Here is a 23,040-nt window from a genome sequence, read left to right on the forward strand (position 1 = left end):
GCTTTCGTAATCGAAAAAGCATAAAAGCATGTATTTCACTTTTAACTTCGACATGCGAGCTTGGTGATCCTTTTGAATACCACTGAACTTTGAAGTTTTGTCTCTGGATAATACTGGAAGAACCAACACTCATCATCAGTGATAACACAGTTCAATAATTCTGGGCTGATTTTTACTTGTTGGAACAGATCAGCTCTATATTTTTCCGTGCATTTCGCTGTTGCCCTGTGAGATTTTTCGAGATCATTTTTTTATACCCAGATCCTGTGATTATTTGACGAACAGTTTTCCGATCGATGTTCACTTCTTCTGCAATAATTTTCAGAAAAAATCTTCGATCGGATCGTACGACATCACGCACCCTGGCCGTGTTAACGTCTGTCCGTGAGGTTGATGGTCGTCCACTGCGGTCTTCGCCTTCAATATTCGTTCTTCTTTCACAAAACATTTTATTCCAAAGAAACTTAAGCACTTGACAAAACCTCATTTCCAAAAGCTTACCGTAGGTTGTTGTCATATTCTCATCGAGTTTAACATAAAAAAATGACATGCCGTTGCGCAATATTTCGCGATTCCATTTCCGTGACGAGAGATCAAAACCCGTGTTCATTTATTACACCACTACTCAAGACTGGGAAGTATACGGATGTGCCACTTGGACTATTAGTGGAAGATCAAGGACAAAGATGGGGTGTCGATGAAGGCTGCAGGGTTGCCACATTTTTCACAAAAATTCGCTCTCATTACTTTATTGTTGTTCCTCGTGCAATATAAATCAAATATGGAATGGTAGGGTTGCTATTACGCGGGTATAAGAATGAAATTGCTCCAGTAATTACCTGAAAGGGTAAAAACCTTGATCAGAGCAGCATTAAGAATCAAAAAATTATAAAGTGTAAAGTGGTTATACAGTTATATTTATACTCTATTAAAATAGTAATAATCATAATAATTTTATGAAATAATAGTGATGCAATTATTCGAAACTAATAAATAAATAAAATTGGTACTAAAAAAAAAAATGTTTTAAAGGCGTTAATTGCTAAATATTTGGATAGGTATTTTAATATTTACATATTATACCAGAAAATCTTTTAAATCATTAGGTACTTTTTTAAATACAAAATGAGATATAATAAGTTATTTTTTTGTAAACCGATTATTATGCTGTGTATTGCGAAAATGATTATGTTGTCTGGTATAAATTAAATGACCATTGTTATTTTTTTTAAAGTATATTTTTTCTTTCAAAAATTGAAAATTTTTTAAATTAGGTTTATCTTTATTATTTCTATCTTTATTAGTTTTATCTTTATTATTTTTAACGTATGACTTGTATTAATAGGAAGTCTTTCCGGAAGTTCTTCTCTATCTGACTGAAAAAATTCAAACTCTTACCGGAAATTAAATTTAGGACCTTATTTATTAATAAGATACTTCATTAGCGATTGAATCTTTTATGTGTATCATCTTTACCAATACCAAAAAATAACTTGACGATAACTTTTCTATCTTGAAAACATATATTGATTTTGTGATTAAGCCATGAAATTTAACTGTGATCTCCAGATAAATTTTATGACTTGAATAGGAGAAGGGTACCTCTCCCAAAGCATGATGAAGTGAATTGAATGGGTTTTAGTTGATCTATTTGCTTCTTTTTTTTTATTGATATTCCGTTTCTCACTTTTTCTTTTATTTTTAATTTCATCTTTTATAAGGGATTGTATGAGTATTAAATATGTGATAATATTACGTCCATGATATTTGTATTGTATTTTTAGAACGTTTTTATACATAGATATACCCAGATGGTGACTCCTTTTCTTATCAACTGATAGGAAAAGGAGTCTCCAAATTTTTATTCCAATTAACTAATTGGAACAAAAGTTTTGCGTCTAGAGTACTTACTGAGAAAAACCCATACTAATCCATTTAATACACATACAAACAAACACATAAAATTCTAGTCTGAATGTAATAATTTGCCAATTATATTATTATAAAGCTAATTTTTAATGACAATTTCAATGTCTCATTTGGGTCTAGATGTGAGGTTAATTTTGTATCACTTTTGCCAATACTTTTTATCCAATGCTAATTGAAAAAAAATCCTATTTATTTTTAAACTTGTCTTCATGATACAATTATTAAAGTAAAATAATAAACTCAATTGTTCGTTAATGTTTTAATTTAAAATACTGTGAACGAAATTAAACAAGATAAGAGATTAAATATTTTATTATAGATGTGCTCTATGCAATTTTATTGTAATTAAGTACGGGTTATTATCCTAAAATTTAAAGTTCATTACTGTTTTGTTTAACGTTATCTCCGAAGTTTTATTTTAGAATTATTTTTGAATTTAATAGAATAGAATTTAATCGAAATTACCAAAGAAGATAATGGAAACCACTACAAACCTCACTTTCCTTTATAAATTAGGATGAGATACTCGAAATAGCTACACTGATTTACGAAAATATAAAGTAATTAAAAGAAATTACGAAATTTCTTGTTTCTTATTTCATATTTTCTATAATGTTATTTTGTAATGGTATTTAATACACACACTGAAAAATTAATAAAGAAACTGAAGAAAAAATAATAATGTACTGTCTTAAAACATGGAAATTTTTGAATAGTTGCTTCCATTAGATCGAAATTATATCGCTAGTATAATCGTACGTAACACATCGTTCACTGATAGACTTCTAAACTTAGGCCAATTAAGGTAGAATTTCATCTTATGTAAATTTCAATACAATTCTTTCACTGTCAAGATATTGATATACAATTCAATTTTTAACCCCTTATGGTTATACACTGAAGATTTATTAGCCTAAATTTACTATTTCGTTTTATACTAAGCAAACAAGAAACCGTTACTTTTAGCCTGCATTGGGATAGAATATCACATACATATAGAACCATATTAACATGTAAAAGAAAATTATTTTAACGGAGTCTATTTGAATAAAAAGGACGTGTACAACGTTCGTATTACGATATGGAAATGTAATATTGCCTAGAGTACCGGAAAAGAAATTAGAAACAGAATAAGGGACGACATATATGTATATTCTAAAATGACTGCGAGATCAAAATCCTCAATTGAATAAAAAAGATCGTGACTCCTTGTCAGGTGGTGTAGGTGAATGAAAAAAAAAAACAAACCAAATGATATAGAATTGCGGCCACTTGAAGTTTGTGGCATCCGTTAAAAAGTCACGGTTGTGCCAGCTGCTCTTCTTACACTGACATTGTTGTGTTTAAAACGTTTACTAAACTATCTTTTTTTTTACATTTCTTATGAATTATTTTTATTTATTTATTTTTCTTTATATTGTATTATTATTATTATTATTATTATTTTACTATTATAAACTTAAAATATGATCCATTCTTTTACGTAAAGAGACGTGATTACTTGACATGTCACAACGTATATATTACGTAGGTTTTTATGAGATTCTTTCATCTTTTAAATTCAGATGACTAGTAGAAAAGTGTATTTTTTTCTTTTATGTATTTTCACACGACATCACTCGTAATACATTAACAAAATACAAAACGTTTAATACATATATATATATGTGCCGACAATGAATTTATGAAAAATAAAATTTATATTTGATTCAAAACCAAAAGTTTTCTTTTTTAAAAATAATAATTATATAAACTCTATACCAAATTAAAAAAAAACTTTTCTTTAGTTATTTTTATTAAGCTAAGATTTTATCGCTTACCTTAGTACAAAACTTTTGTAAACAACACAACTTAACAGAGTAGATAAGTAATGTTATATATTGGCAAAAATAATTTTATTTTTTCGTAATTGATTATTTTAACGTATATCCTTTGAATGAAATAAATTTTTTGTTTAATTTAATTTATATTGTCATAAAAATTAGATTTTTAATTTTACGATAAGAAAAAGTATTAAAACTATTACTTTCCTCTACAATTTTTATTATTAAGTATAAACAATTCACCGAATTCAATAATTCATTGACCACAGCTTGTAAATAATATAAAAAGAGTTTTTTTTTTATAGAACCTCAAAAACTTAAAAAAAAATTGAAAAAAATGAAAATATCAGCAGATACAAAGAGTAGTAATTAGCATTATGCTGGTATTCAACTGATTTGATTCAACATTCTTATTAATCATTGAATATTTGAAAAATTATTTATTTTAGGTAGATTTCATAAGAAATCTATCTATCTATTGTAATGGGTACCATGATTTGACTTCCGGAAAATTTCGACAATTTTTGCGTATCACATCCCCAAGACCCCAAAACCACCGTCAGTTCAGAGGTATATATATGGTGTATATAGAGGTGTATATATATATACATTTATATATTTCTTTCTTTCTTTTCTTTTATATATTTATATATACACTTTCTTTTGGACAGCTAACTGCCGTAATTTTGCGCCATTCACTTTCAAATTGTTACATAAAATACAACAACCAAAACTCTCGGGTTAGTTCGTTAATGGGTAAAATCGGATGGTGGGGGGTAAAAATGGGGAGACTTTTTCGAAAAAAACAAAATATCGTTATAATTTTCTTATTAAGTAAAATATCGAATTCGTTTAAAGTTCCTACTATTCTTTGCATAAGGACTTAAAACTTATCTAGGTAAAGTTTTTTGATATCACCCACCACTGGCTCAGGGGGTGGAAAAAATGGGGTTTTGAAAACAAAAAACCTCCCTTAATAGGTACAGCATCAATCGATTTAAAGTAGTCGTTAGTCCTCTAAACATTACCTAAATATTTTGTATGAAACATTTTTTATATGACCAACTCTTACGGGAAAGGATGACCAAAATATTGCTGGAATTGTAAAAAGATTGGGCTTGTCCTATGCTAAACATGTGAAATATTTTTTCACATGCAACCATTGTTGTATTGTGTAAAATTTGAAGTTTTTCTTAACTTTAAGGAGGAAATCTTTTTCATTCCTTATTTTTTTTTCCCCCTGCTCCTCGAGCCGGTTATCCAATTAAGTACACGCAGCCAGAGGAAGTGTCCTTTTACTCAAAGGAGGCCTCCCCACCCACCGACTGTATATCCGGCACGGTAGGTCAGCCCCCCCGGTCGGATCTTTTCTTTTTGTTTTCTTTACATTGCCTGCCTCAAATTCCCAGGGCAGGAACCGAGTCCGACTATGCCGTCCCCAGACCCAGCCCCGGGAACCGGGTCTCGGTCTTTTGGTGTTGCCTGCCTCTAACCCCGCAGAAGGTAGGCCAGGCCCGACTATATCGTTCCCAACCACCAACTACGAAGCCGGGTCTCGGTCTTTACATTCCCAGTCCGATCTCGTAACGCCTACTCGCGGTCGTAGGTTTCATAAAGAGACAATACTCATGAATATCCTAGTTCTACAATTACTTCAGTCTTTATTAGTACCCCATACGTCTTTCAGTATCATTTTTCTCTTTTAAAACTAAAAAGGAGAATTTTTCAAAATTATTCCAATTTTGTCTAGAACTCAATATGAAGCTCATTAGTTCCTCGGGTGTGAGATTCTGTATTCCCGTGCGAAATCTAAGTGTTGTCCATTTATCGCATTCAAATATTGTATGCTCAGCTCTGTTATCGCGTTCACAATACCAACAACGTGGAGAACTTCTTTTGCCAAAGCGGAATAAATATTGCTCGAAATTTCCATGTCCAGAGAACATGGAAATTATTCCTTATTTAGCATCGGTGAAATCTACCTCCGCCTTCCGGCGTGCTGAAATGGATTTTTTTTTATCCAAATGAGGCTTAAATTTTCTTACACACTTATTTTTATTCTACCATATCGTTATACAAGATGTTTAGACATTTTGTGGGAATCAAACGATAAAGAAAGTAAAAAACGTACATTGTACAATCGAAAATATTCTAAAATAATATGTATAACTGTAATTAAATTACAGATAATCAAATACGTCCCTGTTTGCTGAAGTAAGAATCCAAAATGAAAAGTTAATAATTTGCATTATTCTTGTGCGTAATACAAATTGATTGTTAAAAATTAGCAGCTGATTAACAACTTTAAATTTATAATACATATTTTTAATTTAAAATTGATTAAATATTTTTCAAAATTTATTGTATTAAGTAATTTAGGATTTAAAACATTTAACTAAAGTTTAAAATTAAATTTTGTGCTAAAAAAATAAGTAATACCCGTTCACTGATCCATTTAATTTGTTTTAGTATCGCAAATTATTAGTTATTGTGTATTATTATTATTATTATTTATTATTGCGAAGACTGCTATTATTAGCGTTTGTGTCATTAATTCCAAAGTAACAGTTTATAATTACTGTGTTATTGGATGTAATTTTGAAAGTAATATGAACTAAAGTTACACGGGCGTTTTACCTCGTTTTATTACTACCACAATTTTTTCCTTTTTGCAAATTTGATTACTTATAACTCAAAAACCAATCTATTTATGGAAAGATAGTTTACACCATCGTTTTTCTAGTAAAATTTTACATTAAAATCATAGCACTGAAAGTGGTAATCAAATGTCCACTTTCCAATTTAAAAAAAAAGTTTGATTCATTTGTCTTGGAATAAATTTCTTTTTTTGTTAGGATTTTATGGACTTTGTACTTTTTATGAAGTGAATTTCTGAAAGTGCATTTATATAAACTACTGTCTTATGTATTTATATATTGTCTTATATTTGTATCATATTTGAATTATTTTTTTATGTATGTATGTTTTATTGAGGAAATTCATTGGAAACCCCTCATCAATCGCTTCTTATAATTCTATTTACTTATTGTTCCTTCTTGGAACAAATAAACTTAAATAACCGAATTACGATAATAAAAGAAAACGCCAAACATAAAATAGTAAATTTGTAACTACGTATGTAGTTCCGCACTTGCTTCTACCTCCTATGTCCCTTAGTTTTAAAATATGAAGCCGTTTCCATACTTTACTCTGCTGTATATATTTCAACACTCTGCGAATATATATATATATATATATATGTGTGTGTGTGTGTGTGTGTGTGTGTGTGAGTGTGTGTAATTTTCTTATTAAATTAAGCCTTTGTTCTTTTTACTGATTCCTGTATTATTATTTTCTGGAACAATTGTGATTTAAAATATGTTCGATAGGTGTGTTTTGTTTGGTTTCTATATTTTTCATTTGACTTCGCCTATATTTCTATATCACTTTCTAGTACTTCCGATTTATTTCACTGTTAACTCATCCGTAGCAAATATCAAAAAAGATTGTTTAATCTTTTCCTTCCCTGATACCAAGGTAGACTTACTTATACATCAATGGAATGATGTGCCTCAAAAAAAAAATTATATCTAACAGCTATTTTATGTATGCATATTAGGGTTATTTTATATTAACAGTAACCCGTTATTTAAAAAAAAAATAATAATAATAAAAATTAAACTCAAGTTAATATCTCGCATTATTATTCTGAATATTATATCTCATGATTAATTCCTGTTCATCTTAATTACCACTTAATTTACACAATATGCATCTTAATTAACAAATATGCTGTTAAAATTTAAAAAAAAAAAATATTCTACTTCTGGAAATTTCATATTCCAGTCCATCTTTATTAAATTTTATTAAAGTATTTATTATAGAGAAGAGAAGAAGAAATTTAAAAAGTTTTATTCTTAAATTAGCACCCTATTGTATTACAACAACAAAATGATACGAAAAAACTATACATGCAAGAGATTAATGAAAATTACACCAACAATCAATAATAAAAATAATAATATTTTATGGATTAAACTCTCAAAGGAAAATTAAATATAAATGAACGAAAAAAAATTTTGAGTGGAGAGGATCCTTCTTCATTTTAATCTTTTGATAAAATTTGCTGATTTATCTAATATTTGACCAGTTAACTCTTGAGAATTGGTAAGTTGAAGTAAAATCTTAAATATAATAATTATATATCTGCTTCTATGAATGGAAAATTTTTAAGTTGAGTATATTGTTGAAATAGAAACTTAATAAAGAATTAATGAATATATATATATATATCTAATATATATAATATATATCTATAATATCTAAAAAAAAATATATATATATATATATATATATATATATATATAGATATTTTGAGTGGAAATTGATTTTAAATTACTTACCAAAATTTTGAACGTGATACGTACAAATATGTTTAAGAGGAAATTTGTATCTTAAAAACTTTTCTTATTGATGAATGAGTGATGATAAGTATTTAATAAATAAATGAATTTTTTAGCAAACAATAGAATATTGACGAATATATTTTGGTTATGAGAATTCAAATTTTTTTTAAATTATATAAGTAAAATACTCAGATAGTTACTTAATTTTCTAAAATATGGTATTTTTACTTTCATTTTCTACGGTACAATATTTAACTACTTCTGTAAAAAAATTTCCAGCGATTCACAAGATTTTTACTTACTTTTTATTACGAAAGAGCATCAACATCTACGGTCATTAGCCCGATGGAGATTAATAGTGTATAAAAATATACCATACTTGAACCGGATTTGAACCTGGGACCACCAAACGAAATGCTGAGACGCTACTCAGCCACTGAAGTCGGCCAAATGCGGATTATTTATTCAAATTAATTTTGATAGTATTTTTATTAAAAAAATACTATTTTTAATTTTTTTTTCTGTTAATATTTTTTGTTGTCTAACAATTTTTTCGTTTTTACCTTGAAGAAAAATACGATATTACTTTCGGTTGCAAGGTGGGATTGGTGGTGAAAATGAATTTACTTTACGTTTTGATGAGGAATACGAAAATACCAATCACTTGAAATGTAAATTCCTTATATATAAGGAAATTCTTTATATACAAGGAAATGCATTTCTCATTTAAGAAAATGCATTTACTTATATGTTTAGGCCTATGTATAAAATTTGTGGCTCGAAAAATTCCAATACTACTAAATAAATTTCTTTGAAATTTAGGTATGCTGTAATCCTAACCTACTAAATCACCGACATACATGTCGGCATTTGTATGTGTGTCTGTATGTCGGTCTGTGTGTGTCGGTCTCTCTTAGCTCACAGGCACCGAAATGTAATGTATCGATCACTAACGGAAAATCCCGGATCCAGTAGTACGTGTCTCGTGGTGGTCAAGTATATACTTGTTATATAATTATATATTTTTTAAATGTAATTGTTGTTATTATTTATAATACATATTTATTTCTTTAATCGATATATATGCGAAATATATATAAATAATATATTTTTTTATTTATGTGATTATTTTTCTTCATAAAATAATGAACTATAACCAAAAAGTAGGTGCCGGAATGCACCGATCACTAGAGGAAAATCCCGATTCGTTAGTACATGTCTCGTGGTGGCCAGGTGTGTACTTTTAAATATTAAATAAGACCGGTCAAATATGGTCAAAGTCCCTTGTGTTTTCGATTGAAAATAAATCGATTAACAACGTGGATTAGTTGGTCGATTCCCTTTCTTCTATAATGATCCCATTTCGATAAGAGATATATTGTTTTTATTCTACAAAGAATTCTACAGGATGAATTCAGTAAGATACGAAACACTATTAAGAATATTATATAAAAATAAATTGTGATACATTTTGTTCGTCACATCTTTTTCGTTGATATATAATATATCAATGGTTTGCAAAAAGCATTAGCTCAACATAATTGTGTTTAGGCATATGTAAAAAAAAAAATCTTATATTGAAATATAAAAGAAACTTCATGTTGTAGAAAACTTATTGAATGAAAATTTAAGCTTGACAGAATGTGTTTTGATTTAATTTTTTGCATAGAGTTGAAGATGGAATTGTCCACAGAGTTCCACGTAGATAAAGTCATAGTTGCTCCTAAATAATCTTTTTTTTTAAAAAAGAAAGCTCATTAATTTATTTAATCGTATATAAAAAAGGAGTTGATTTCTTTGAAATTCAAGATTAAGGACCCCATAGGTATACAAAAAAAAAGTAATTCGGCAAAAAGTTTCTATTTATTGCAAGGGTGATTTTTATGTTTTTTATACTCTCGATTATCCGGTTTAAATATTTTTCAAACATTTTTTGAAAGTTTATCCTTTATATATAGAGTTATCAGGAAATGTATACAATTTTTTGATATTACATATCCCGGTCCTAAAATGCAAAAAAGTTCATTTGAAGATGTTTTTCTTATTTTAAATTCTGTTGAAGTAGGTGTTGGATTTATAGAAAACTTTACTTAAGAAAAATTGTTAAGCTTATCATATATAGGAATATTTATAGAAAAACGTTTCTTAAAATTTAAAAAAAAAATATATATATATTGGCTCTAACTCTTTTAATTTTTATTAAACTTTTTTTTAATTTCTTTTCATCATTAAAAGGGCTATTAATATTAAAATAGTTTTGGCATCCCAAAATGAGATTGTTTGGCTCTCCCAAAATGAGTGCCAATTTTTTTCATTACTAAAATTATGTTTTATTTTTAAACAATTTTCATATAAATTATATTTTTTTAGGAATTATTTTTTTTTATTAAATTTTCCCCACAAGGAAAGAAAGTCCTGAAAGAGTAAAATCAAAAAATTTTATTCGAAATTTGGGAATTTTGATGCTTAAATTCTATTTTGGCAATCATGACTTGAATGGTGTAGCCGGGAAAGTAATGCAACACTTTACCAACTTATATATATATATATATATATATATATATATATATATATATATATATATACACATGTATAAAACAACATGTCGTGAGTAATTGATATCCAACCCCAGTAAAAACTACTGAGGAAAAATTGATTAAAATTTGTGTACCTGTTCTTACGATTTAAGTACACACATACACACTAAGAAAGGATTTTTTGAAATTTCGAGTTAAAGGTTTAAAATGGAGTAACAATGAAATTTTAACAAATGATGACATTAACTTGTTTTTTGGTGTGTGTATTCATCTGAAAATCTAAAAACAAATGTCAAGATTTTTTGTGTTCTACCTTGAAATGTGTGAATAAAGGTAAAAAAAATTTCAACAATGATTGCAAATTTTTTGCCAATTTTGACTATACTAAACGAGATATTCTAGATTTGGACTTGTACATACTCTTCAGATAAATATCTACATACCATTTTCGTGTTTTTCGAGTTTCGACTTTTTAAGGGGGGTACGGCGCAAGGGTACAACCAACACAGTTATTGCCACTGTTATTTTATGTGCGACGCGCTGATTGCCCTTGCCTAAAAATAAAAATAAAAAAAAAATAAAAATTGACCGCAACAGGAAATTCAAATAATCACATAGCGCATGCGAAGCAGCGACAGGAAAAATAGTATATAATAAAATAAAAGGTAGTCACATAGCAGATCGAATTAATAGCTGGTATTAAATCATATTTAAGCATATAACGAATTTTACATGTACTGTATTTTAATACACACTTATTTACTCGTACCCTTAAATTAAATCTATTTAAATCAATTTAAACAAAGAGATTTAATTGAAAATGCTAGAGATATGAAAAAAATCTTAGTTTTGAAGTAGAGTTATAATTAATAGAAATATCTTGTGTTATAAATGGTGGCTATAAATGAACAAAGAATACATTCATTTTAAGAGAATCAGACCGTGCATATATTCATACATAGAATACAAGAGAGTCATTTAATTTTATTGAATTTTTGAATGGTACTCGTCGTCAAAACGTATTGCAAATGAAAATTCATGTCGTTCTATACTAATACAGATTTACACTATACAATGAACACAATACTATACGGTAATGAGGTAATCATTCAGAGTATACACATCGAAGGTTGCGTTCGGCTGCTTACGTTACCATAGCAACACAAGCCAGGCTTAAAATTTTACAGTAGTAAATGTGGATTCAGTCAGTCACTGGGTACAACCATACTTCGTCTCATTTCTCTAATGGAACCTGTATCTTTATATATACATATATACTGTATATATATTATTCTGTACGGATTTTAATATTTAAATTAAAATTGCAGGATTTGAGCGTCTCTTACAACTATTAAAAGCGATTCATTTTACAGCTCTTGAATTTATGGAACGGAGAAAAAAAGAAATTTGCTCTTAAGTATATTTTAATTATTAAAAAAAAAAATACTCATTTAAGTCCCCTTAATTTTTTTTTTCTGGCGTTGTCGGTAAAATACGGTAAAATTAACGTTTACTGGACACCGAACCTTATATTAAATTCGTCATTTGTTAGCTATTCAAAAATGAATCTACTAATTTTTTGGTTTAAATTCTGTTTTATCTTTTAATCAATAATTTTACCTTAAATAATAATTTAAAATTTTTAGATATTTTAAATTACATTTTTTTATTATAAAAGAACTAGCCAGTCGCTGCTCCGTTCCCTGGACCCCCGGGGCCAAGTTCGGCCCAGGTAAATCGTAGGGCCTATCCCAAGGTCGCAGAGCTCGCTTCGCTCGCCCGTGAAGCCAGAGGACTACGACCCCTGGACCCCTGCAGTGTTCGTTACTCTAATAGTTGTGAGAATAATACTGATAAATAACGATTTAGGTATTCACGCTTTATAGAAACCTGAAAAAAAATTACATAAGACAGAGTAGTAGTAACTATGGTAACTAAAGTAGCACAACTTTGACGACAAAAAATTCATTACTTATTTCTGTTGTCATGGTGACAGAAATATATTAATGAAGTAAGTAGATTAATCTTTTTTTTCTTTTAATAAAATATCTTTAATTTACATCTTCACTTCCAAGGGGGCTACGGCCTCGCTTTATGTCTTAAAACCTTCCCTGACATAGCACGAATGTATTCTGCAAGTTCGATATTAGTTGGTCGTTTGGTTGTGTGATGTGAGATCAAATAAACAAACCCATACACAAAAAACTTTCGACTTTTTATATACTTGTTCATAAAAAATTTGTTTCTAAGAGTTAGTATCTAATTGTTTATTAGTCGTAATTAAAAGGAAGCATAAATTCTATAATTTTTATTTAAATGTTATTTTGTTTTTTACGGATATAAAATATTAATAATAATAATAATAATCCCAGTTAAAAAAGAAGAAATTTTCAATCTGAAGAGTATTTTTTTTTAAATTCCTTATTTTTGTTTTGATAACTTCAGTCTTTACTCTTTTAAATGTATTTGTTTATTTATTTAATCGGTTTATTAATTTTTTTCATTTATGTTTGTTTTTTATGTTCTGAACTTTATCAGTGTTTCATGACTCATATTTGTATATAGTTAATAATGTTTATTATATATTTACGTATACTGTAAAATAAGAATATATAAATATTTCTTTGAGGGATTTCAATGGAAATCCCTCCCGCATGTCAATTTTTTGTGTTTAAATTTACTTGCACATATAATTCCAGTAAATTGGAACCAATTGTAAATTAAACATTGTGGAAAAAGAGCATTTAATGAGAATCGACCCGATATTTCCTGATTTATTTATTTTTTTTTCAAGAAAGTTCCTTTGTTGACCCCGCTTTGCTGCTCGCTCCTTGTTTGGTAACTTTATTACTGTTTTTCCTCCATAAAAATTTAATGAAAAATTTGTTAAAAAATTCCCATTGACCAGGATTTGGATATATTTATTTATTTTATTTTTGTCATCCGTTACTTCATAATGATAGAAACCCAAATATTATTCTGATATTTAAATTATTTTCTTTCAGAAATTTTAACAAACTATTAAGAGAACGTTGGTTAAAAATATTTACTTATATTAAATACATATTTTGACATTCTAGGGAGACTTAGCTCACTCTGAACATCTTTACGTCGATTCTATACGTACTTTACTTATTTATATTAAGGTCAAGTTTTTGGCTTAGTGATTTTTAGGAACGGCTTTTTTCATACTAGTAGAGGTTTTTATTTATTTATCCATATTTTAAATGAAAATAAAATTAAAAATGTAATATAAAATATGCTTTTCATATTAAATAAAACGGGCAGTTATAAGAAATAAAACAATAATGTAGCAGACTTGACAATGCTTCGCTATTGCTAGATTTGAGTTATGTATATATATATATATATATATAGATTAAATGTACTCGAAACTTTGATAAAACATTAAAAAAATGAACATTACGGATCTTCATAAAATTTAACCTTTCCCTTTTGCCTTTTATCTCTTTTTCTCTTCCTCTTTTTATTTTCCCCCTTTTCCTTCTTCCATTTTAATTTTTACCACATTCCCTTTCCCGTTTTCCCTTTCCCCATTTCCCCCTTTTACATCCCCTTCCCTTCATCTATTTATCTTTACCTTAATTCCCTTTCCAATTCCTCGTTCCCCCTTCACCCGTTCCATTTATTTTCCCTGTTTTATTCCCCTTTTAATTTTTTTCATTATGTCCTTCTTCCCTTTTACCTTTTTCGATTTTTCCCTTTCTTCCTTTTTCTCCCGCGCGTAAATCGGTCCAGTAGTTTTTAGTCTATAGCGGACACACATATCGGAAAAATTGAAATGGAATCGTAAAATATTTAATATAACTTGAGTTGCTTTTAGGTCCAACAGAAAGTGCTGGTTTTAAAAAAAAAAAAATATGTTTTTACCTGTCACAGGTGTGACATCTTAGGTATATAAGTAGTAGGTATATAAAAATATGCGCGTATTCGAATGCAACGTTATGTCAAAATTTCAAAGCAATCGGTAAAGAACTTCAGGAGATTTAAGATTTTGAAGAAACGAACATTATATTTTTATTTACATAGATTAAAATCATTGTTTAGATTTCAAATACTTTGAAGTAGCTTCTTGCTTTATTTGGTATAATTTTTAAGAAATAATAGTTAATAAAAAATTTGTAATGAATTTTTACTTAATTATACAGTTATTTAACTCTGTTTTATAATTTATTTTTAAAAATATTTATATCATTTTGTTTAAAAAAGATTTCCCACCATCATGTGGATTCTGTTCGGACGTTTACAAACCCCAAAAATTTTGGATCCTCCGATATTTTATGTTTTATGAACATTTCAACTTGTAAGAATGGTTCTATATATATCCTAATATTGTAATGCACAATTCTTACATATCTATCGTAATTTTTTTTTTTTTTTTTTTTGATAACACTGTTCAATAAATTTTCAAAAAAGTAAATCTATATTAATTATTTGAAATGTAAATTTACACTTCTACGAAGATTTTGTTAATGTTGGTTTGTTTGTTTTTCGAGAAACATCTAAAAAATGCAATTTAAATCTTTACTATACTGCACAGAGTGATTCACGATGAAAGGGAAATAATTTGGAAATTGATTCTTGACCATGAAATAAGCAAAAAATTCATACATATATATATCCGAAAACGCTTTGTTATCGAGTTACAGCTACCGAAAAGTTTCACCCGAATTTTAGTTCCCCCTGTGAAAAGATGTCATAAGAACCTCATAAGGTAGAAGAGGTCATTTAAGGCGTTATGTAGGGGTTGAATTGATGGTTTCTTATGATTTTTGACTTGAAAAACTGAACACAACTTTTTGTTAGAATAAATGTTGATTTATTTTTTGTTTATCGTAAACCTTCTTATATCAATTTTCTCAGTAATAAATTCTATACATATTTTTATGTATTTTATAGTTGTTAAGTTATTACAATTTAAACCAAAAGAGTATGTTTTTCGTCATCGATGTTTTCTGTTTCTCGTTGGATATCATGAAAACTACAGGAGCTACAGTTTTGGGATCTATTTTATTCGATTTATCAAGTTAAGAAACATAAGAAACTATCAAGTTTACCCCTTATGTAAATCCTTAAAAATTTCAATATGACCTCTTTTCACCAGGGAAACTGAAATCGGAGCGAAATTTTTCACTAATCGTAATTCGATATCATAGCTTTTTCGGACATATTTTTACACGAACGTTTTTCCTTATTTCAATCTCTAAAATCAGTTCCTAAATACTTTATTCATCCGCTTGAATCATCCTGTAAGTGTAATAGTAAACATCAAAGAATCAAAGTTAAATAATTATAAAAAATGTACAAAAATCATGCTTTGAATGTGAGTAGGAAATTTATAAGTGGAAATACTTTTCCTAAAAATCCTAGCATAATATGATTGTTATTCTTGAATATAGTTTATAATTATTTTCTAAAATAAGTTGTAAATAATATCGTGTTATATAACCGGCATAACATTGTTGTGGTAAAATATTTTCACATATAAATAATAAAAACAATTTGTGGTACAAGATGAACGTATAAATTTCCGTATTACCATATAGTTGTAAATACTTTTATACATATTACACTATAGACATTTTTTTCTCATCTATCGCTATAAAAGAGCTATATCTCTAGTCAGGATACTATTATAATCGGTCCAATTTAGGCATATGCGATTTTCACCGGATCTTGACGTTTTGAGAAACATAAAAACAAAAAAGGTTCATATGTACGTGTGTATATTCGGTGTCTGAGACCTTATACCTCCAAAACTAATAAACCGATTTTGAACAAACTTAATCAGATTACTTCTATATATGGGAAATTGATGCTACTAAATTTTTAACTTAAAAAGTCAAGGGGTTGAGGCTGTAGAGCCAGGTCACCCACAGTATTTTGAGATTTTGCTTAGTAAGGTCATATTTTTCTTAGGCACATTTGTTAACAATTAAAAAATAATAATACGAAGGCTATTCAGAAAGTAAGAAATGTTTCCACCTAACGCCGCTAGGCGCACGCCAATCGCGTATATATTGGTGTGCTCGTGCTCGGCACCTCAGTCAGCTTCCAGCCGTGACAACGGGAACATCTCCGCACTGCCCGTTGTTTTTATATACAAATTTGAAATGTGTGCTGCAATCGAAAATCCCGCCAGTTGTGAGGAGCGGTCTGTGATTCGTTTTTTGTTGACAAAAAACTTAAAACCAATAGAAATTCATCGGGAACTGTGTGAAGTGTACGGGAACAACGTAATGAGTGAAAGTTCTGTCAGGAAGTGGTGGATTCAGTTTAAAAATGGCCGAACAAACGTTCACGATAAAGAGAAGAGTGGACGTCTGAGCATTGTGACTGACGATCTGGTCTCCAAAGTTGACGAAAAGATTTGTGAAAACCGCCGTTTCACAATAACTGAGCTTTCTCTATGTTTCCCACAAGTTTCACGGACTTTATTGTTTGAAATTGTTTCACAGAAGCTAGGCTACAACAATTTTTTTGCAAGATGGGTGCGTCACTGAGTGGTTGAGATCACAGGCGGCAGAATTTTATGACACAGGAATTTCAAAGCTTGTCCACCGCTATGATAAGTGCCTGAATTTGTATGGTGATTATATTGAAAAGTAGTATTTTACTCCCTCTTTCACATGTATATAATAAAAAGTTTTTCTTGTACTTGGTTTTTTTAAAATTCCAAAACGTTCCTTACTTTCTGAATATTCGTATTAACTGAATATTAGAATAAACTCGTATCAGCAAACCCACACCCCAAAAAATGCTCTAAACTACTGCTATGTTGTGTCGTTACAGGTAAGTGGCAGAATTAAATAAATGAATAATATTTAAAGTGTAAAAACTCGATCTGAATGGGTCTTGAACTCGATCGCTTGGTTAATTCGGTATCTGGTGTGTTAAAACCTCGCGGCTACATCAGTCTGCCGACCGTACAAGCAAAATTTGTTCTATTTAAGTTATGAAATTACATTAGTTTAATTAGTTCCGATCGTCGCTGTTAGTACCGCCATACCCACGCGAATTAAATACGGAATGCGCGCGCACTCTTTAGTTAGAATCATTGAATTAAATAAACGAAAAGATATTATATTTAAATAAAATTATAAATATTTTAAATTATGTTGTGCGTGTATGTGTGTGTAAGCCGTACATCAGAAAAAACCCACAGTTGTAAGAGTTACTTGGAACGCGGCTTTAGCCGTATGACGGGAAATTCCTACAACCTTATTGTCAGTATTTTAAAATTCTTTTTTCTTTTTGAAGTGGGCTATATGAAGAGATATTCTGTACTTAAGATATTTTAAAAATGATTAATTAAAAGTTATTAAAAAAAAAACAGACAACTGATTGAAACAAATAAATCTATTAAAGTTTAATAAAATGAAATTAAAAACCGATGCAATGATAAAAATACATTGATTAGTTAATTTAATAAATTATATTAAAGAAATTACTGTCTATTAGTCAGCCTCTGATATTTCCACATCGTCATAGTCATCAATGAATACCAATCACGCCTATTTCATCTTAAAAATCTCATCAGCATTCATGAAATTCCATTTATAATTGGTTTTAATTTCGGTAAATGATTTTTATCACTTTTATTATAAATTCAGTTCATTTATTCTTGTTAAAGAATAAATGCATTTGTCCTGTACTTTTTATTAACTATTTCTTTTTTAATTTAATATTAAAATATTCACACTTCATTTTCTTTTAGAAAAAAAAAGTTAATCTACAATGAGTAGAATTTTTATCACCTCTTTTTTGTCCATAACCTGACGGAATATAATAAATGACTAGAGAAAAATGCATAGAAAAAAGAATAATAGTAAAGTGTTATTTAATGTAAGATCAAATCACTTAATTTGTGTTAAAAGTTTATTTTAGAATATTAATCCTGCATAAATTATGACTTAAATTTGTTTTGTACTTTTTATTATTCTTAATTTCGTTTATTACAAATCTGTTTTTTTTTCATTACTATTATTAGTTTTTATTCATAAATATATGCTACTCAATTTTTTGGTATTTTACATTTATTTGTTTATTTCTTAACAATACCTACTATAAATAGCTTTAACAGAAAATTATAAATTAAAAAAAAAATTATTCAAGAGAATTCATTTATCAGAGATGATAAAACATGATGAAACGGAGTCATTTCAAAAAAAAAAAATCATAATTTTCTTACTCTTTGTTTGTACAGCTAAAATGGTTTTTATGACAAATAAAACAAGACTAATTTTTTTTAAATTGATATACAACTCGTGGAATATAAATATTCCAAGTGGTTACTTCAGAAAAAAAAAAACAAAAATAAACCAATTATAAAATAGATAAATATATAAAATAAGAAATATTTTTAATATACACATATTTCGGATTGTTATAAATTTTCATCTATAGATAAAGAAGAATTAGTAAAAATAAAGATAAATAAAAAAAGAAAACTAAACATGAATAAATGTTATTAAGCTAACCTTTTACTTTTGACTTAGACTATCCAAAGGAAGAAAATATTACTTTGTTCATGGTTATTTTTGATATACAACTTCTTCCTTTGTATTTACTGACTAATAGTTTAATAATTCAAATCCTCATTTAAAAAGATTTTTATCATTATTATTTATTTTATATTGTTCATTTATTTTATTTTTTATTTTTTGTAATCACTTCTTGAGAGTCTATGGATTAATCGAAAATATCAACAGTATAATATCTACATGCATAAATCAAATGTATGAGACAATATTAAGTGAATAAAAACGATTTAACTATTAGCTATAGTTGTCGTCATGCTTAATCTTTTATTAGTTTATAATTTGTATATATGATAATTCACCAAAGCATCTGCATTAGATAAATAGTTTATTTCTAGATCTGCTAAATATACGTTGTCCCCATTTTTGAGTATATGGGTGATATATTTCAAAATAAATAAATAAATGAGCGGATTGCATTCTATAAAACTTATTTAGCTGTTTATAATGTGTCATTAACAGTTTCAAAACAATTGAGCACCAGATGAGAAACGGATTTATCATGATGTTAAGCAGATTGTATAATAAAAAAAAAAAAAAACATGTTAAAAATTAAGTAGGTTGAATTACGTCATGATAAATACTTTTATACCAACTTTAGCATCTTTCCGTTATAGAAGCGTTACTTGTTTTATAAAAAAAACAACACAGTATCTTAATGCTTTTTCTGTAGATCTGGGCCCCTTAGTTACTTCCTCTGCAGTATTAACGACGGCCTATAATCTGCTTTACAATTTGCCTCCACTCCCGTCAATTCTCGACTTTTTCTTACCAGTTTCCGATCTTCATTGACTTCATATCACATAATTTCTCTTAAATTTTCTGTATTTTCTTTGTATCCAGTTTTTTAAATGATCTTGTCCTTACCAATTAACATTAAGGAATTTTTAGGAATTCTGAAGAATGGAAGTTTGACTGTGCTGAACAGTTAACATTAATATTTAGAGACCCAATTACTTTTTTATTAAGGCTGTTATCTTAGACGAAGACATCTACTTTTAGACAAGCTGAAGAATCGGGATAGTAATATATAATATATTAATATCATCAGGATAGTAAGTCATGTGCATCTAACCCGTCTTAGCATATTAATTTTCTTAATTTCGCCAATCATACCATCCAAACCGTGTATTTTATTTATTATTTTTAACAAATCTGGAAACCATTGGAACTTATTTTCGACCATATCTAAGTACGGCATACTGCTGATAAAATATTTTTGTATTATACAAAACAATAAATTCATCAAAAATCCTTTCATGATTTTTTTAATCGATAATTTTCCTTTGAAGTTGCAGTAACGTTACCATTAGCAATCAACTATATTTTCCATACATTACATTTATTACTGAATAATATAATAAAACTGATTTTTATCTGCTCGTCTTTATGTTTTTAAAAATTTAGTTTTCCTTAACAAATACATTTGCTAGTTTTAATAGAATTTATTCACCCTTTTTTCTAGTGTTGGAATTCTTATAAAATTATTTCAATGAATTTATTTCAAGTAATAGCTTTAAAAATAATTTTTTGATGTTAAAATTCTATTATTAAATTAAAAGTTCTTTTACACGCATGATTGATTTACATATATTTAATATACGTAGCTTAAAAACTGTCTAAAAATACTTTGTTAATGTTAGTATATTACACCAGAATACGTCAAATTTCCTTAATTATTGAAAATGATGAATTATAATGTATGTAATATTTGAAGTACGCTATGGCATCCCCTCTACTGCTCTTAACATCACTCAGTGACTTCTCACACCAGCAGCCAAAGTAGTGTATTCCAAAAGTCACGTCAATTAATTTGTAATAACTTTCACCTTATCTAATTATGACGTCACTATTAGAGTAACGAAATATATTCTGACTGGTAATTTGTTATTACAAATAAAATTGCTTAAGTCTGATATTTTGTTCAAGGTGTATATGAAATAATCTATTTATTAAAAGTATATGTTTTTTCCAGTATGTTAAACTAAGGTTTTGCTATAATAAAAAATAACAATGACGCAATATATAAGAATATGAAATGAGTTATTTATTTATTTATTTATTATAGACTATATTGTTATGACTTTCTTTGACGTGGCGTAGTTATTAACGATTATTATTTTTTATAGTAATTACGGATTACTTTTGTTGTTCCTTGTTACGCATGCCAGCTTATAGGAGTGTGTAAAACTCACCGGGTTGGTCTAGTAGTGAACGCGTCTTCCCAAACCATCTGATTTGAAAGTCAAGAGTTTCAGCGTTCAAGTCCTAGTAAAGGCGGTTACTTTTATACGGATTTGACTACTAGATTGTGAATACCGGTGTTCTTTGGTGGTTGGGTTTCAATTAACCACAAATCTCAAGAATGGTCGAACTGAGACCGTACAAAAGTACACTTCATTTACACTCATACATATCACCCTCATTCAGCTTCTGAAGTAATACCTGAACGGTAATTCCCGGAGGCTAAAACAGGAAAAAAAGGAGCGGGGTAACGGAAGCAAGTAGAGGCAACTTGGAAGAAGGACCCACCTTTAGATTTTTCATATACTGTATGTAAAATATATTGTTATATGTTAACGTTAGTATGTTACACTGGAACATATCATTCTTTTATCATTGAAGTTGATAAACTAGCATAGTAGATATAGCCATAAAATGATCAGTTAAATTATGATGCTGTTTGAACTGGATTCTAATCGACAACTACTTTAAGATTGGAAAACTAATATTGCACTATTAAAGTACAAAACTAATAATTCTTAAACTAAAAAAAAAAAACAGCAATAAAATTAAAATCATATTTTGCAGTGGTAGATTTTGTTGTAACAACTACTAAACGAAGCCTGTTCTGTACACGAAACGTATAGATTTAAATAACAGCATTCCCGCATAATCACGTGTGCCATTATGAGATTTCAAATATGGTTTTTAAATCATTATGTTTTATACTTATATATTGCTATAAGCAAATACATCAGTAGTTTTTTTAGGGTTACTGTAGTAAAAGAAACCGATTGTTGCTCTGTTTGTTCAAAAATGATCTTAATGTTAATGACGGATCATTGAGATGATGAAAATGATGATGACGAAGAGTAGAATTAGAAAATTGAATACTGGTTAGTATAGCAGTTCCTTTGCTATCTCTATTTTCTCTCTCTTTCTTTATGTCTTTCTCTAAAACTGACGGCGACCACTACAGCCGCCACAGATGATCGTGATCCGCGTTGAGTCGGCCGCTAATAGTTCAACCTGCGGTCAATCAACAAATCCTTCGCGTTTATACAAAGATATGACTAACCGAAACCATCAGCTCGTTTGTTCTTAGACTGCTTTTATCTCTTCATCATCAGGTTTTTAAGTATACTTATCTAAAATCTTGCTCTGGTGTTTATTCTCTTTTTTCATTATTAAAACAAATAAAAATAGATTCTTATGATTTTTTATCGTATAATTTTATTGAAATTGTTACAATCATTATTTATATTCAGTTTTTAAATTTATTTTATTATTTTTTTTACTGATATATATATAAATAAAATGTGATTAAATGAAAATTTTATAAATTCATAAACTTTTAGTCATCAATCCTTTTTTAAACTGATTTGATGTAGGCAGGTTCATTTTTTATAACGCATTTCAACGATATTTATTTGTATCACCAAATATTTTATTATATATCTTCCTATATATTTTCTTTGTGTTTTGAAACTTTTTTGGCATTGTGGTTTTTACCACTACACATCCTTCCATTAGTGGGTTTATTAACCCTATATAGGACTGA

The sequence above is a fragment of the Lycorma delicatula genome, chromosome 7 (assembly GCF_047948215.1).
Source record: "Lycorma delicatula isolate Av1 chromosome 7, ASM4794821v1, whole genome shotgun sequence".
Lineage (NCBI taxonomy): Eukaryota > Metazoa > Arthropoda > Insecta > Hemiptera > Fulgoridae > Lycorma > Lycorma delicatula.